Source organism: Triturus cristatus, chromosome 7, assembly GCF_964204655.1.
Source record: "Triturus cristatus chromosome 7, aTriCri1.1, whole genome shotgun sequence".
Classification (NCBI taxonomy): Eukaryota; Metazoa; Chordata; class Amphibia; order Caudata; family Salamandridae; genus Triturus; species Triturus cristatus.
The window spans coordinates 1,623,702,143-1,623,719,636 of record NC_140590.1 but is presented as its reverse complement, the minus strand read 5'-3'; the positions used below and the strand labels follow the sequence as shown (position 1 = coordinate 1,623,719,636).

The window sequence follows — 17,494 nt, the reverse complement described above, 5'->3', positions numbered from 1 at the left end:
TCAATATTTTGAACATATTAATTCATAAAGCCGTGTATCGGCTTACGCTTTCTGGCATCTGCTCTACTGCACAAAATCAAGCCGTGTATCGGCATTGCCATCGATCAAACCGGGAATCGGCTTTACTGCCCAACTAATTTTCTACAAAAGCAGAAAAAATAACTAAAAAAGGCAACGTCAATAGCTCACCATAGTGGTCATTGCCCCACCATATCCCACACACTTACGATGATGTTACTGTTACCATAATCAACCCTTTACTAGGATCCCAGGTGTACCGATAGTTCCTCATTACTGTTCAAGCCACGAGGGAATTTGGTTTGTAAGTCTATAATATAGCGTGATTCTAACCTGCGTAGCTTTTTAAGACGATCCCCTCCTCTGATGTTATCTGGAATATAGTCAAGGCCAAAAAACTGTAAAAAGTTTCTACTGTTGGGATGTTTGTCATCATAATGCCTTGCTACTGGATATGAGGCGTCACTCTTCAATATTGCTCTCCTGTGCTCTAAAATACGAATCTTTAATGCATGAATGGTACTGCCTATGTACAGCAGTCCACACGGACAGACAAGGCAATAAACTGCATAGGATGTGCTACAGGTTAGAAACTTGAGGATAGGTTTTTTAAGATTCACATCAGGCACTGTGTATGTCAAAACCCTCTTGCTATTTGAGCAGGCCTTGCACTTACCGCAGGGAAAGAAACCCTGCATGTCTTTCAGAGTGCCCTGTATAGTAGGTTGTTTCACTAGATGACTACTGACTAGCCTATCCTTAAGTGATCTCGCCTTTTTGAAAGTTATCATAGGGTAATCTGGAATATCTTCCCCCATGATATTGTCACTTTTGAGAATATGCCAATTTTTCTTTAACATTCGTTTCAAAAAATTGGCTTCTGCAGAGTATGTGGTGATAATTCTGAACTTGGTTTCTGGGGAGTCAACTGACCTTACTTTTTTGCTGGTTCCACTCTTTTCCTCCAGTAACTGCTGTCTAGGGATCCCCCTGACCTTGGCTAATGTCTTTTCCAAATGTGTCTTATCATAGCCCCTTATACAAAATCTGGATATACAGTCTTTTGCAGCAGCCTCGAAATCACAGGGTCTGGAGCTATTCCGTTTTAATCTCAAGAGCTCTCCATATGGTATGCTCTGGATTAATTTCGACGGATGATTACTGGTTGCGAAAAGAATGGAATTGCCCGCTGTACTTTTGCGGTAAAGAGCAGTTTCCAGCTTGCCTGAGGAAACAAACACTTTCAGGTCCAGATAGTCCACTGCCACTGGACTCACTGTACCCGAAAAATGTAAGTTGAGATCATTGTTGTTCAAAATTTCTATATAATCTCTAGCCGATTCTACTGTGCCATCCCAGACAATAAACAGGTCATCAATATAACGATACCATGCTTTGACCTCACCCTTGATGTTTCCTCTCTCATAGGTTCTGGGCACCTGCTCCTCCCACCAGCCTACAAACAAGTTGGCATAGCTGGGGGCGAAACAGGTGCCCATCGCCGTACCTGAGACCTGTTTGAAAAATTGATCCCCAAAAACAAAAATATTGTTCGAGAGGCAGAAGTTTGTAAATTCTATCAGCATGGAATTATGTGCTGCGAATCTCAATGATCTTTTGTTAAGAAAGAATTGGACAGCTTTTATACCATCTTCATGTTGTATACATGTGTATAAACTGGTAATGTCCAATACCATGAGTTTATAATTAGCATCCCAGATTAAGGTGTTAAGCTTACTCAGGAAGTCTTTAGTGTCTTTCACATAAGAATCAAGATGAGACACAAATGAGAACAGAAAATAGTCAATGAACATGGACATGTGCTCTGTGAGACTTCCTTGGGAAGACACGATAGGTCTACCTGGTGGTTTCACATTGTCTTTGTGAATTTTTGGTATGTGATAAAAGGTTGCCACCACAGGAGTAGTGTTTCTTAAAAATAGATATTCATCGGTCTCCAACATCTGTCCATCATACCATTTTCTGATCAAGGTCTCATAACTCTTCACACTTTCTTGATAGATTTCCCGAGTAGATTTTACATAGTTTTTGCTGTCTGACAGCTGTCTCAAGGCTTCACTGCAGTAGTAGTCTCTGGTTTGCAACACTATGTTTCCGCCTTTATCGGAAGGCTTTATAATGATAGATGTGTCATGTAATAGACCATCGAGAGCTCTCTTCTCCTCTTTGGTCAAGTTATCACTATGCTTACGCCTTCGAGTGTTACATCTGAATTTCAACAGGTCCTTAACCATTGTATCCGAGAATACATCTATGGCATCAAACGATAACTGCGGTACAAATGTTGATTTTGATTTAAAAGGACTTACTTCTGATTGTTGTTCGATACCCACAGCTACTGCTCTTTGCGCCATATCTCCAGTGATGCCTGATTGGGTGGATGCCCCTGTATTAAGATTCTGCAGAAGTTCAACTCCTGGTAGGTCATTGCAGGTAAGTGTATCAGTTATCGTAATTCTTTCTCCCGCCATGGTAGTTCTTGTTGATACTGGTCTTGTCTTGAAATATTTGTGTAGCTTCAGTTTCCGTACAAAATTATACAGGTCAATCCTCGTCTGAGTAAACTCCAGTTTACTAGTGGGGCAAAACGTTAGCCCTAAAGTTAGTACCTTAATTTCATGGTTTGTTAATACTTTCGGAGTCAGATTGACAATGGTTAGGTTGGTCTCTTTTACAGGCGTTTCTGATTCCTCTTCTTGCGTGACATCCATGTGGGTTTGCCTCTGCCTCTAGAGAATTTTGGAGCGACAATATATATATATATATATATATATATATATATATATATATATATATATATATATATATATATATTACCTACTGGCGGTTGCCAGTAGGTAGTTATAGTTAGGACCCTGTTTCCATAGGAAAACCGCAACATTCTATTTTGAATAACTTTGGCGCCGGTCGACGAATCCTCGCCAAATTTTCAAAATAGGTGGGGCGCTACGCTCCGCTCCTACCCTGAAAGTCTCGGGGGGATTCGTCAAGCGGGGGCTGAGATAAAAGGGGGGTCCCAAAACGCGTTTTTCCCATGCATTTTTCCATAGGACCTTTAGACACAGCTACAGCCCGAACGGCTGAACAGAGTTCCTTGAAATTTGGCAGAGAGGTAGTCTACAGGTCAAGGAAGTGCCTTTTGTAGGTTTGGTGTAAATCTGTTCAGTAGATTCTGAGAAAATAGCCTTTAAATCAATATATATATCTGAGCCAGCTTACGGTGCGCTTACGGTGCGCTTACAGTACGCGTACGGTGACGTGCGCGAGCGCGATTCTGATTGGCTGTTCGATCTAAGTAAACATTCGAATCGGTCGAAACCAGGAAGCGGCGGCCGCCATTTTCTCTCTCGCACTCTGAGGGGGGCAGCAAAAACAAAGACAAAAAACATCTAAAGGGGCAGTATATTCAGTTCTTAACCACCCAGCATCGATATAGGTGTCCCCAAACAACCCCCAAGGCCAAAAAAACAATTTTATTTTTTTCGAAAAATCGCTGATTACGCTTACCGTACGCGTACGGTTAAAAATATTTAAAAAAAAAAATTATCCACACTATCCCCACCCCGTGTGCAAATGGTAGCCGAAGGTCACCATTTGTGCATGGCATAACAAGACATGGAAAGTACAAATGAATACCTTTCACAACGAAGCGCATAATATGTCCCCCATGTGCGCACGGTGCGCGAAGCGCATCGTGCGTACATGGCCCATCCCGCGTAACGTGGGCACGCGTGACCACCGTGCGTGCACGGCACTAACTGCGTAAAGTGGGCGCACGGAACGAACTGCGTTAACTGGGCGCGCACGCCACGAATGGCGTAAAGTAACTTAGCATTTAAAAAACCGTACAAATTCACTGAAAAAACCATAGGTTTCACACACGTTATAGTTAGGAATTAGCATTTAAAAAACCTTGCAAATTCACTGAAAAAACCATAGGTTTCACACAAGTTATAGTTAGCTGTACATTTCACTCGTAAAAAACCAATGAAATTCCCCCGTTATAGTTAGTGCAGGCAACTATAACTCACGCGACCGCAATCCTCTGCTGATGACATATGTGTCTTTATGAAAAAAAAATATTTGTAATATATGTATAGCTAAAATTTAATGGAAGAAGACATGGGCAAATAAGTGTCTAAATACAGTATTAGCATCAGCAGAAGATTGCGGTCGCGTGAGTTATAGTTGCCTGCACTAACTATAACGGGGGAATTTCATTGGTTTTTTTACGAGTGAAATGTACAGCTAACTATAACTTGTGTGAAACCTATGGTTTTTTCAGTGAATATATATATATATATATATTCAAAAGTGATATATAGAATTACTTAAGAGTAATTCAATTATATCTGATTAAAAATAACATTCATTTAAATTCAAAAAGGGTTTGTTTACAATAAAATAATACATTTGTTTTTGTTTTAGATTTGTTTTAAAATTAACTTAAATATATTCAATTTTTTTACCTAGTTTAAATAATGTAATTCAATTTAGCGTTATTTCCTGTGAGATTCTATTCTAAGTCCCTACCTCAATTATTTTCTATGAAATGGTGTTGCAGGATCAGTGGTTATCCATGTGCGGCGTGTGGTGCTTGACCTATTCGAGCTCTGAGATTGAGTTGGCTGCATTAACTTTAGAAGGACAGTTTGTGAATAGCAATGAGCTCACTCTTTTGTAGGTGGGTGCATGTCTCATGATAAACCCCTTCCAATCCCTCCATAAATCCCTCCTTATTGCTCGTCAAAGCCCTCCTATGTAGTAGCAAGTATGCCCCATTTTATGTCCCTCCCACATTTAGTACTTAGTATTTGTGAGCATTTCCCCATTTAAAAGCTAGGAGAGGTAGAGATTACCAGTCATAGGTTTGTTAATACATTTTGTAAAAAGTAGTACTACCACAAAATGGTGCGACTCAGGCCCATAGTTTCAGAATCATTAATAATGGGGCTAATGGATTTGTCTGATCTTGAACGAAGCCTGACGAAAAATCTACAGAATTGTCTCCCCATGTAGAGCTTTACCCATTAAAGAAGTACTACTACTGCTGAAGTACCATATTACAATACTATAGAAGCATCTTCTGCTGCAGAAATGCCGTCCATTACAGAAGTGCCCCTACTGCAAAAGTACCACCCTACAAAACTACAGATATGTCTTCAGAAGTGCCCCCAGTTGCAGAAGTGTCCCTCTGCATAAATGCCAACCTATAATACTACAGAAGTGCCACCCACTACAGAAGTGCCCCTTTTATAGAAGTGCTCCTACTGCAGAAGTGCCACACTACAATACTAGAAAAGTATCTGCTGCTGCAGAAGTGTCTGCTGCTGGAGAAATGTCGCTCTTACTAGTTAATGCACAACTACCTAACTGTAATCCATTTGTACTGTAGCACTCTGTAATTACTAAAACACTACTGACCAAATGCTCCACTATCCACACTATGCGGCTCATTAGGATGTCGGTCGGAAGCTTTCCGACCAGCATCCTTGGTTTAAAGTCTGACCGCCTAAGTACAATGTAGGCAGTCAGAGTTTAAACCAGCTAGTCATTCCCAGCTGGAATCCGATGGGCTTAAGGAGCCCATCAGCCAATCGAAACAGCCACATAATCCCTTACATACACCGTTTCCACCGTATGAATTATGATGTCAGTTTCGGACAGGCTTTCCATGTAGGGTTTTCCTACATGGATAGCCTGTCGGAAAGTGACTAAAAGGGCCACTTGCAGGGCCCCCATCCCTCAGTGGCCTCTGGTTGGGGGCCTGGGTGGCACCTATGGTGCCCCCCGTAAATCCCTGCACCATGTGGCAGGCACCGTTCTCAATGGGAACTTGTGCTGCGGCCAGTTTCCGACCACTGCACAAGCTCCCATAGGGAAATGGGAGTTTGTGAACGCACCATGGGGTGTTCGGAACTGCTGACCTACGGTTAGTGGTTTCCCACACTGAAACGGTGTTGAGCGGACGTAATTAGGGCCTTTGTGTCACTGTACCAAAATCCTATGGGCTCCTTCAACAAACGCTGTATTGTACATGATAGTTGCTTTGCTATGCCTCCAGTTAACACATGGTTGACGTTTGCCTGGTGTTTTCACACCCATCTATGAAGTGCACCTTAAAACCTTGCTGGGTAAAGTTTGCACTATGTAAAAGAACAAATAATTAAATACAAATAAACATGAAGGTACCTTTACTGCAGAGGCGTCCTCAGTTACAGAACTGTCCCTACTACAGACGTGGCCTTCCACAATAGTATAAAGAGTCTAGTATCACAGAGTGTTTCCACTGCAGAACTGACCTGTTCCAGAAGTGTCACTCATGGTAGTAGATCACTACCTCAGAAGACTTTCTTTCTACAAGTTAGGCTATATCAATGCAGAAGTGCTTCCTGCTGCAGACAGGTATTCCAATGTGTAAGTGTCCACTGATGCAAAAATGGTCAATACTGTAAAATAAGATTCCAACTTCCAATCTGGCCCTACTGCAGAAGTGTCCCACTTTATAGGTATCTTCAACTAAATAACTGCCTCAAATATAAAAGTGTTTATAACTGCAGTATGGTCCCCAACTACAGCGGGGGTCTCAAGTGGATCAATGTCATAATATCGGAATCAACAATTTTGTGTAACAGAAATATTGTGTCACACTAATATTGTTAAAAAAACACAACATTATTGTTTAATGCTTCACTGAGAGACAATTATTTCAGTATGGCAGACATCAAGCACAAAAGGGAACAAGTCCATCTTCCCACACTGCACTTTCTGTCTATACAAAGGAAAGGAGACAGGAGTGTTTAAATGTGGAAGTGACGGTAAAATTGTGCACTACGGCATTGGAAAAGGTAGAAATCTCCGAAACACGTATGCCAAAATAAATTGAAGTTTTTGTAACCAAAGAGTGCTATGTGAAATCCATGGTCAGGGAATTTGGTGGTTAATAATTTTCGTGACAGCCACAGTCAAGACGGAAGCACCCTCCCACAAGTTTGTTCTGCAGCAGTGGCAATTTTGTGGAGAGGATATTTGTGCTTATTTGGATTTCGCATTGGTAGAACCCGAAGAAGTGTCATGAAGAACTTTCAATAGTAACTTGTGACTATGGAAGTTCTCCACTCCAAGATGGCGCTTATAAAACAGGGACGGTCACGTGACATGGAACCAGGTTGGTTTCCGGTATGTGGTCTGCCTTCTTTAAATCGAAACACCAACCGAGTCACTGAGGAACGAGAAAACACTCGTACGGACGTGAATGCGGTAAGTAGAGCTGGGGGCAGGCTGCAGCTGTAAAAAGGGAGTGCCCCAAGACCAGGGTTAAGTGTGCGCTTGGGTTTTTAACTGTTAATGCCATGCGCGCTGAGTGAAGAATCACGAGGGTGAGACTCCGGGTTGTGGAGGGTTAATTGGATGGACAGTGTTTAACCCCGAACAGTGATGATGGTTCAGTTTTGCGACCATATAAAAAGACATGGGTGTGTTTATACAGTTTGGCGACAGTGAGGGCGAGTTAAGAACTGGTCACAAGGTTGGACAGGTGTAAAGGTAGAAGATTAACAAAATGTAGCTGCACGCGCAGCACGATTGTATGTGTGCAATGTTTGAAGATATACAGATATTAATTGTTTGTTTGTCTTCTCACATAGAATTGGGACAACACAAGTGTCTTTCAAATAAAATAGGTCTCACAGCAAAATTGAGTACCTATGTGACGAGGTGGATAGCTGGTACAAGGGGCCTTGGCTACTTCCTGATAAATATTAATTAGTAATGCAGGCACAAGTCTTGTGTCTGTTTAAAGAGATAAGTTGGAAATCTGAGTGGTTGGACGTCCTTTTAATACAACCTTCTTTTTTGTTCAACAGTCACAGTGTTTTGTTAAAAAACAAGGGTCCAGAAAAGTGGATTGAGACCTCATGCCCTGACGAAATTGCCATCAAACGATATAGGCAATGAAAGATGTCGGTCCATCATTAAATGGTCTGCAAGCATGCAGTTTGTTTTTATTTTTAATAGGCCCACAAGTTACAAATAAAGTTGACACTTGGGTGCCGATCACGATCCTGTAAAAACCGGGTACGAACCGTCGGACGGAGCATATTCTCCGTCCGACGCGTACCCGGTCGCCAAAATCTACCAACATGGAATTACGATTCGCACGGAAACACCATTTCCGTACGAATCGTACAAAACCCCGACCGACCAAAATAAACATACAAATGCGATCCGGGAAAGCGCCGACCTGACGTCGGGACGCACGCAGCCTGCCATTCACGAACCAGGAATTACGATTCGCACCGACGTCATCCCGCACGGTGAATAATTTCCGGCAGCCAAAAACTGCCGGGAAATCAGGACGACGCGAACAAGGAGTACCAGTACGCGACGGACAGACAGGACGACGCGAACAAGGAGTACCCGTACGCGACGGACAGACATGGACCCGAACCTACGTGTCATCCCGGCCCTCATAGCAGTCGACCTCCTCTACAGGTTACGACGCAGACGCCGCAGAAGGTCAGAACAACTAAGGGGGGGGGGTGGCAGGACCAAGGCAGGCCACAAAACCCCCACCAAAGTCACACAGCACACATGCCCTGGACATACCTGACTCCCAGGCCCTGGTCACTACGAGGGGGTGGGGGCGTGTCCAGCTAAGCCAGCGACCGCCACAACGGAAGTTCTTCACGACGCGAACCTGCAACACAACCAGACAGGTACGTCCCGTACCCACGCCTTAAGAGCGTGGGTACGAGTCGTACCACGCCCACACCTACGTCACCCCAATAATGGCGGGACGGCTCGTACCCACGTGGCAAAGGCCTGGGTACGGGCCGCACAAGCATCACATAGCGTGGGGACGGATATGTACAGACCGTACCCCCACCCCGTATGCATGGAGCGTACTCCCAACCCCAACAGTGTAAGTACGACACGTACCCCCACCCGCGTATGCAAGGAGCGTACCCTCCATGCCAACAGTGTAAGTATGACACGTACCCCCACCCACGTATGCAAGGAGCGTACCCCCACCCCAACAGTGTAAGTACGACCCGTACCCCCACCCGCGTACGTATGGAGCGTACCCCCACCCCAACAGTGTAAGTACGACCCGTACCCCCACCCGCGAATGCAAGGAGCTACCCCCCATGCCAACAGTGTAAGTACGACACGTACCCCCACCCGCGTATGCAAGGAGCGTACCCCCCCGCCCCAACAGTGTAAGTACGACCCGTACCCCCACCCGCGTACGTTTGGAGCGTACCCCCACCCCAACAGTGTAAGTACGACCCGTACCCCCACCCGCGAGTGCAAGGAGCTACCCCCCATGCCAACAGTGTAAGTACGACACGTACCCCCACCCGCGTATGCAAGGAGCGTACCCCCCACCCCAACAGTGTAAGTACGACCCGTACCCCCACCCGCGTACGTATGGAGCGTACCCCCACCCCAACAGTGTAAGTAAGACCCGTACCCCCATCCGCGAATGCAAGGAGCTACCCCCATGCCAACAGTGTAAGTACGACACGTCCCCCCACCCGCGTATGCAAGGAGCGTACACCCCACCCCAACAGTGTAAGTACGACCCGTACCCCCACCCGCGTATGTATGGAGCGTACCCCCACCCCAACCGTGTAAGTACGACCCGTACCCTCACCTCAAATGCATGGAGCGTACCCCCCATGCCAACAGTGTAAGTACGACACGTACCCCCACCCGCGTATGCAAGGAGCGTACCCCCAACCCCAACAGTGTAAGTACGACCCGTACCCCCACCCGCGTATGCAAGGAGCGTACCCCCCATGCCAACAGTGTAAGTACGACACGTACCCCCACCCGCGTATGCAAGGAGCGTACCCCCCACCCCAACAGTGTAAGTACGACACGTCCCCCCACCCGCGTACGTATGGAGCGTACCCCCCACCCCAACAGTGTAAGTACGACCCGTACCCTCACCCGCGGACGTATGGAGCGTACCCCCCACCCCAACAGTGTAAGTACGACACGTACCCCCACCTCGAATGCATGGAGCGTACCCCCCACCCCAACAGTGTAAGTACGACACGTACCCCCACCTGCGAATGCAAGGAGCTACCCCCCATGCCAACAGTGTAAGTACGACACGTCCCCCCACCCGCGTACGTATGGAGCGTACCCCCCACCCCAACAGTGTAAGTACGACACGTACCCCCACCTCGAATGCATGGAGCGTACCCCCCACCCCAACAGTGTAAGTACGACACGTACCCCCACCTCGAATGCATGGAGCGTACCCACATCCGTGTATGTCATGAGCGTACATATTGTGAAATTGGAGAGGTGGGTGCAGAGTCCTCCCAGCAGTGCCCTGAGACAGGAGGGGTGGGTGCCTAACACTCCCAGCAGTGCCCTGAGACAGGAGGGGTGGGGGTCCATCACTCCCAGCAGTGCCCTGAGACAGGAGGGGTGGGGGCCTATCACTCCCAGCAGTGCCCTGAGACAGGAGGGGTGGGGGCCTAACACTCCCAGCAGTGCCCTGAGACAGGAGGGGTGGGTGCCTATCACTCCCAGCAGTGCCCTGAGACAGGAGGGGTGGGGGCCTAACACTCCCAGCAGTGCCCAGTCACAGGAGGGGTGGGTGCAGAGTCCTCCCAGCAGTGCCCTGAGACAGGAGGGGTGGGGGTCCATTACTCCCAGCAGTGCCCTGAGACAGGAGGGGTGGGGGCCTAACACTCCCAGCAGTGCCCAGTCACAGGAGGGGTGGGTGCAGAGTCCTCCCAGCAGTGCCCTGAGACAGGAGGGGTGGGTGCCTATCACTCCCAGCAGTGCCCTGAGACAGGAGGGGTGGGTGCAGAGTCCTCCCTGCAGTGCCCTGAGACAGGAGGGGTGGGTGCCTAACACTCCCAGCAGTGCCCTGAGACAGGAGGGGTGGGTGCAGAGTCCTTCCAGCAGTGCCCAGACATAGGAGGGGTGGGTGCCTATCACTCCCAGCAGTGCCCTGAGACAGGAGGGGTGGGTGCCTAACACTCCCAGCAGTGCCCTGAGACAGGAGGGGTGGGTGCCTATCACTCCCAGCAGTGCCCTGAGACAGGAGGGGTGGGGGCCTATCACTCCCAGCAGTGCCCTGAGACAGGAGGGGTGGGTGCAGAGTCCTCCCAGCAGTGCCCAGACATAGGAGGGGTGGGTGCCTATCACTCCCAGCAGTGCCCTGAGACAGGAGGGGTGGGTGCCTATCACTCCCAGCAGTTCCCTGAGACAGGAGGGGTGGGTGCCTAACACTCCCAGCAGTGCCCTGAGACAGGAGGGGTGGGTGCCTAACACTCCCAGCAGTGCCCATGGAACGCAAAGGGTGGAGTAGCCACAGATACCATGCCCACAAATGTCAGTCAGGTGCACAAAGACCCTGCAGTACATGTACCAAATGTGTGCGAGGCTGGGAGTATACGCATGCATAGGGCCAAAAAGAAAACATGTACACATGAAGTCATGTCAATAGTCCACATACACAAGTACAATGACTACCAAGGATGCCACGAATGATGCAGGTGGAGAATGGCTCAGCATGCATGTGCAAAGTTGAAGGAGTCCGTCACACACCCAGCTAATGTACATACAGCTCGGCGCTAAATATTGGGAACACCCTGCAGGGAAGAAGTCAGGGTACACAGAGGAAGGAAAACACCTTGGGACAATTGCAACATGCAGCAACTGCTGACATGAATTGAGAAAGCTAGCTAACACCGTGTGATGGCACACATATCCCATGGTCCCCCCTATGAGCAGCACACTATTACATTTCCCACACACCCAACACATGAACACCACCCACAACCATGTAGCAGCCCCACCGAGAGCAATGCCAGCAAAGCAGGAGTGTTCCAAGGGCAAAAAATAAATGGCTTTATTCAGCATGATCCAAAAACTGGTATGTAGTAAGTTCAATATTTACAAAGCCCATAGGGCAGTCCAGGAGTCACAGCTGGATGGGGGACACAGTGGGATGCGTGTCCCCTAGCTTGCCTGCACAGTTACAAGCCGTTGTCTTCCACATGGGTGAGGGCATCAAGTGGGGGGGGAAGGAACAGGCACCGCAGGGACAGGAGGGCGAAGGGTAGGCGACGTGGGTGCAGGGATGGAGGACTCCACCACAGGGGGTGGGGCAGGGCCAAAGGTGGATTCTAGGAGCGCGCTGCACACCTCGGCAAGGTCCTTCAGGGACTCCCCTGCACCCGAAGGAACCACAGGCCCCAAGGAGGGGGGGGGGTCAGAGGGATGGGTCGCAGCGCCACTGGGGGAGGGTGTGGACAGGGGGGGGGGGACTCAAGCACCCTGACCGTGGACTTCCTTGACCGCTTGCGGGGTGGTGTCACTGTGGGGCTCAGGGACAGAGCGGCCATGAAGGAGTCTTTGGGGGAGATGTGGCCAGGAGAGCTGAGGGGAGGGGATTTGGAGGGAGTGGATTGGGTGGAATGCGGACTCCCACTCTGGCTGCGTGTCACACGTTTGCCCCCCGACCCAGTGGGTGTGCCTACTTCACCCTGTGTGTGCGTGTCAGGAGGTGTGCGGCGGACCTTCCCTGCTGGTGTGGTGCCTGTGTCTGTTGTGGTGGGTGCATGCTTACGTCTGTGTGTATGTGGGACAGGCATGGGAGTGGGAAGTGTGGAAGGGGCAGGGGTAGGGGGTGGGACGTAGCGCTGCAGGAGACCCACTGCTGCAGTCAGTGTGGAGTCTATGGACCTCAGCAAGTTGCGTTGGTCAGCCTGCGATGAATGAATGCCCTCCAAGTATGCCTCCATGTTGTTGAGGACCTGGCTGTGGGCATGGAGGACATTAAGGATCGCAGTCTGACCAATCTGCAACTGCCGCTGGATGTCCACAGACTCAGCATTGGCGGCAGCAGTGGAGACAGGGGCAGGGGGTGCGGTGCCTGGCAGGAAGGAGACATGTGGTGACCGGGCACTTTGGGAAGGGACACGAGCAAGTGGGAGGCGGCTGATGCCAATGGAGGGGGCGGTGCGAGATGTAGGGCTGCTGTCAGATGGTGGTGCAGCCACCGCCCACTCGGAGAGATCATCCTCGGACCCGTCAGCTTCATACTCTGTTGTGCCAGTCGACAGGTCCCCGGGTTCACTCTCCTCCGCCTCAGTCCCACTCGATGTGCCAGGCACGATGTCACCGCTGGCACTGGTGCTCGGTCCCTCCGCGCCGTCTGTGTCCATGTCTCCCTCCGTGTCCCCCGACGATGCTGTGGGCAGGGTGAAGAGACAGAAATTAATCATACACCTGTATACATATGTCACATGAGTCAAATCTACTTAGGTCACAGTGCAAAGCCTGAAACAAAGGAAGAGTTACAACTACAAAACAAGGTGCATATGTAGGCCCTGCAAGACACAGTTGTGTGACCCACCATGGCATGGAAAAACTATGGAGAGCATGACACAATAGCAAATGAGATGACATGGAATTTTGACTGAGGAGCAAGGCCCTGGGGACAATCCAGCACTGCATCTGCACCACACAGCGTGGCAGGCAATAGGGATGAGCAGGGACCACATCCAGGAACTAGAGGCACATGCAGCATAGGTAATGCTGATAACATGGCCACCCTGACTGGCACAATGCACCTTGAGTGTATGTCCAGACAAACATCACACACTGGCCAGTCCTAGCAAGGAGATGACAGGTCTTGACATGTAGGCCATGCCCGCACCACCCACCCCCTACATGAGACAAATCTGTGGAGACACAGGAAGCACTTACATCTCTTAGTCTGGGTGAAATACACATGGGATGCAAAAATTCAATATTGCACACAAACTACCCAAGGTGCGCCTGTCCAAATAATCATGTACAAATGGGCATCATCAGATGATTGCAACAAGACACAAAGGCAATGGCCACCGTGAGTATGTAATTGGAAAATCAGGTCATGCTGGACAGTGGACACTTGTAATACATCTCACGTCAATATACATGGTGCCAGGGGACAATGGCACAGAGCACAACCTATGCTGTAGACACAGAGATTGTCGACATTCTCGGATTACACACATGATACCTAGGAAAAGATGCCCCTGGGGACAGTAGTGGCCACACAACTCCATGCTCCTGAATGGGAATGACTGCAACACACGCTAACATCCCTGCACTATGCGTAACGCACAATCATGCACATCATGTCACAGGCCACCACATGGGACATGCCTGCTGGAAGGCCTCGCACTCGAGAGATTAACTCCCATGTCTGGAATCAGCATTAGTGCCAACTGACATGGAACCCACAAGTCCAGAACTGGACAGGGCACAGGCAAGGTCACTAAACCTGTTACACACCACCCCCACACATGATGCTGCAGGCATTGTACACTTGGAGAAGGTGTCAGGCTACATAACCTTGTGATGGAGTGACTACACACAGACCAGGGAACACATTGCAAGGAGGGGAAGGGAGGCAGGAGAGCCCTGCACTACTGTGGGTAACAGGATCTGCACAGCACCATAAACCATGGAAGTGTATCCATGGAACAGTGCACTTACAAATGCTGGTGAAACACAACAAACACACACATGTACCTACCCCCTTCCGGCTGCTGCATCTCCTGTAGGCGCCTGTCCAAGTCAGGAAAGACCGCCGCCAGCACACGTTTCTAGATGTGGGAGAGACGGCGGTGCCCGCGGTTCTTATGGCTCTCAGGTGAGTCCCCCAGCAGGACCCGTGCGATCCTCCGCGTCCAGCACCGGATATCCTGCCAGCGTTTCCTCACCTGGGACAGGCGCCGCTTCCGACCATCCGCACTCCTCACGGCGCTGACGGCGTCCAGCCATATCTTCTCCTTGGCAGAGGCGTCTACCTGTGAGGATGGACAAGTGACACTACATCAATACACCTGGCACATGTCACAGGGACACAGATTAGAACACATTTGCTGTTTACAACAAGGCATAGTATGCATCCAACGCATTGCACCTTTGTCATAGGGACATGATCCTCGGGGGGAAGGCCAAAAGCAGTACGTGCCATTGAAAGGACACAGGTGGAATGAGGGCAACTACACAATCAATGATCCAGGCTCACACTGTGCATCACACCCACCTCTCCTGTCTCTGGGCACTGCTGGGAGGACTCTGCACCCACCCCTCCTGTCTCAGGGCACTGCTGGGAGTGATAGGCACCCACCCCTCCTGTCTCAGGGCACTGCTGGGAGTGATAGGCACCCACCCCTCCTGTCTCAGGGCACTGCTGGGAGTGTTAGGCACCCACCCCTCCTGTCTCAGGGCACTGCTGGGACTGCAGGAAGGAGACATGTGGTGACCGGGCACTTTGGGAAGGGACACGAGCAAGTGGGAGGCGGCTGATGCCAATGGAGGGGGCGGTGCGAGATGTAGGGCTGCTGTCAGATGGTGGTGCAGCCACCGCCCACTCGGAGAGATCATCCTCAGACCCGTCCGCTTCATACTCTGTTGTGCCAGTCGACAGGTCCCCGGGTTCACTCTCCTCCGCCTCAGTCCCACTCGATGTGCCAGGCACGATGTCACCGCTGGCACTGGTGCTCGGTCCCTCCGCGCCGTCTGTGTCCATGTCTCCCTCCGTGTCCCCCGACGATGCTGTGGGCAGGGTGAAGAGACAGAAATTAATCATACACCTGTATACATATGTCACATGAGTCAAATCTACTTAGGTCACAGTGCAAAGCCTGAAACAAAGGAAGAGTTACAACTACAAAACAAGGTGCATATGTAGGCCCTGCAAGACACAGTTGTGTGACCCACCATGGCATGGAAAAACTATGGAGAGCATGACACAATAGCAAATGAGATGACATGGAATTTTGACTGAGGAGCAAGGCCCTGGGGACAATCCAGCACTGCATCTGCACCACACAGCGTGGCAGGCAATAGGGATGAGCAGGGACCACATCCAGGAACTAGAGGCACATGCAGCATAGGTAATGCTGATAACATGGCCACCCTGACTGGCACAATGCACCTTGAGTGTATGTCCAGACAAACATCACACACTGGCCAGTCCTAGCAAGGAGATGACAGGTCTTGACATGTAGGCCATGCCCGCACCACCCACCCCCTACATGAGACAAATCTGTGGAGACACAGGAAGCACTTACATCTCTTAGTCTGGGTGAAATACACATGGGATGCAAAAATTCAATATTGCAGACAAACTACCCAAGGTGCGCCTGTCCAAATAATCATGTACAAATGGGCATCATCAGATGATTGCAACAAGACACAAAGGCAATGGCCACCGTGAGTATGTAATTGGAAAATCAGGTCATGCTGGACAGTGGACACTTGTAATACATCTCACGTCAATATACATGGTGCCAGGGGACAATGGCACAGAGCACAACCTATGCTGTAGACACAGAGATTGTCGACATTCTCGGATTACACACATGATACCTAGGAAAAGATGCCCCTGGGGACAGTAGTGGCCACACAACTCCATGCTCCTGAATGGGAATGACTGCAACACACGCTAACATCCCTGCACTATGCGTAACGCACAATCATGCACATCATGTCACAGGCCACCACATGGGACATGCCTGCTGGAAGGCCTCGCACTCGAGAGATTAACTCCCATGTCTGGAATCAGCATTAGTGCCAACTGACATGGAACCCACAAGTCCAGAACTGGACAGGGCACAGGCAAGGTCACTAAACCTGTTACACACCACCCCCACACATGATGCTGCAGGCATTGTACACTTGGAGAAGGTGTCAGGCTACATAACCTTGTGATGGAGTGACTACACACAGACCAGGGAACACATTGCAAGGAGGGGAAGGGAGGCAGGAGAGCCCTGCACTACTGTGGGTAACAGGATCTGCACAGCACCATAAACCATGGAAGTGTATCCATGGAACAGTGCACTTACAAATGCTGGTGAAACACAACCAACACACACATGTACCTACCCCCTTCCGGCTGCTGCATCTCCTGTAGGCGCCTGTCCAAGTCAGGAAAGACCGCCGCCAGCACACGTTTCTAGATGTGGGAGAGACGGCGGTGCCCGCGGTTCTTATGGCTCTCAGGTGAGTCCCCCAGCAGGACCCGTGCGATCCTCCGCGTCCAGCATTGGATATCCTGCCAGCGTTTCCTCACCTGGGACAGGCGCCGCTTCCGACCATCCGCACTCCTCACGGCGCTGACGGCGTCCAGCCATATCTTCTCCTTGGCAGAGGCGTCTACCTGTGAGGATGGACAAGTGACACTACATCAATACACCTGGCACATGTCACAGGGACACAGATTAGAACACATTTGCTGTTTACAACAAGGCATAGTATGCATCCAACGCATTGCACCTTTGTCATAGGGACATGATCCTCGGGGGGAAGGCCAAAAGCAGTACGTGCCATTGAAAGGACACAGGTGGAATGAGGGCAACTACACAATCAATGATCCAGGCTCACACTGTGCATCACACCCACCCCTCCTGTCTCTGGG

The 17,494-nt window shown here is 49.6% G+C and overlaps 1 long non-coding RNA gene across 1 annotated transcript in view; it reads left to right on the top strand.

Annotated features, from left to right (window-relative positions):
- The first annotated feature begins 7,230 nt into the window (after nucleotides 1-7,230).
- The window catches only part of LOC146812557 (uncharacterized), a 141,289-nt gene continuing 131,025 nt past the window's right edge, over nucleotides 7,231-17,494 (top strand). Inside the window, exon 1 of the long non-coding RNA XR_014965952.1 lies at nucleotides 7,231-7,299. This is a non-coding gene — a long non-coding RNA (uncharacterized LOC146812557). The remainder of the gene's footprint in view (nucleotides 7,300-17,494) is intronic.